We start from the raw sequence: 1,181 nt of genomic DNA, 5'->3' as shown, positions 1-1,181 counted from the left end.
CTGTCCAAAGTCCTGAAAGTGTTGGAATGTTTCAGGGCTTTAGAAAGTGTGAAGGACTGAAGGAACTGTCAAAGGTCCTGAAAGTGCTGGAAGGTTTCTGGATTTTAGATATTGAGAAGGGATTAAAGAGCGTTCCAAGGTCCTGAAAGAGCTGGGATGTTTTAGGACCTCGGACAGTGTGAAGGGCTGAATGAGCTGTCCAAAATCGTGAAAGTGTTGGAATGTTTCAGGGTTTTAGATAGTGTAAAGGGCTGAATGAACTATCCAAAATCCTGAACGTGTTGGAATGTTTCAGGGCTTTAGAAAGTGTGAAGGACTAAATGAACTGTCCAAGGTCCTGAAAGTGCTTGCATGTTTCATGGCTTTAGAAAGTGTGAAGGGCTGAAGGAATTGTCCAAAGTCCTGAAAGTGTATGCATGTTTCAGGGCTTTATAATGTGTGAAATACTAAAGGAACTGTCCTAGTTCCTGAAAGTACTGGCATTTTTAGGACCTTGGGCAGTGTGAAGGGCTCTAGGAGCTGTCCAAGATCCTGAAATAATGGAATGTTTCTGTACTTTAGACAGTTTGTAGGACTGAAGGAATTGTCCAAGGTCCAGAAAGTGCTGGAATATTTCTGGACTTTAGACAGTGTGAAGGGCTGAAAGAACTGTTCAAAGTCCTGAAAGTGTTGGAATGTTTCAGGGCTTTAGAAAGTGTGAAGGACAAAAGGAACTGTCCAAGAAACTAAAAGTGCTGGAAGGTTTATGGATTTTAGATATTGAGAAGGGATTAAAGGGCTGTCCAAGGTCCTGAAAGGGCTGGAATTTTTTAGGACCTTGGACAGTTTGAAGGGCTGAAGGAGCTTTCCAAGGTCCTGAAAGTTTTGGCATATTTTAGGTTCTTGACAGTGTGAAAGGACGAAGGAGCTGTCCAAGGTCCTGAAAGTGCTGGAATGTTTCTGGACTTTAGATAGTGTAAAGGGCTGAAGGAACTGTCCAAAGTCCTGAAAGTGTTGGAATGTTTCTGGACCTTGGATAGTGGAAAGGGCTGAAGGAACTGTCCAAAGTCCTGAAAGTGTTGGAATGTTTCTGGACTTTAGATAGTATAAAGGGCTGAAGGAACTGTCCAAAGTCCTGAAAGTGTTGGAATGTTTCATGGCTTTAGGATAGTGTGAAGGGCTGAAGGAACTGTCCAAAGTCC

The sequence above is a fragment of the Austrofundulus limnaeus genome, unplaced genomic scaffold, assembly GCF_001266775.1.
Source record: "Austrofundulus limnaeus strain Quisiro unplaced genomic scaffold, Austrofundulus_limnaeus-1.0 Scaffold157, whole genome shotgun sequence".
Lineage (NCBI taxonomy): Eukaryota > Metazoa > Chordata > Actinopteri > Cyprinodontiformes > Rivulidae > Austrofundulus > Austrofundulus limnaeus.
This window is presented reverse-complemented; position numbering follows the sequence as displayed.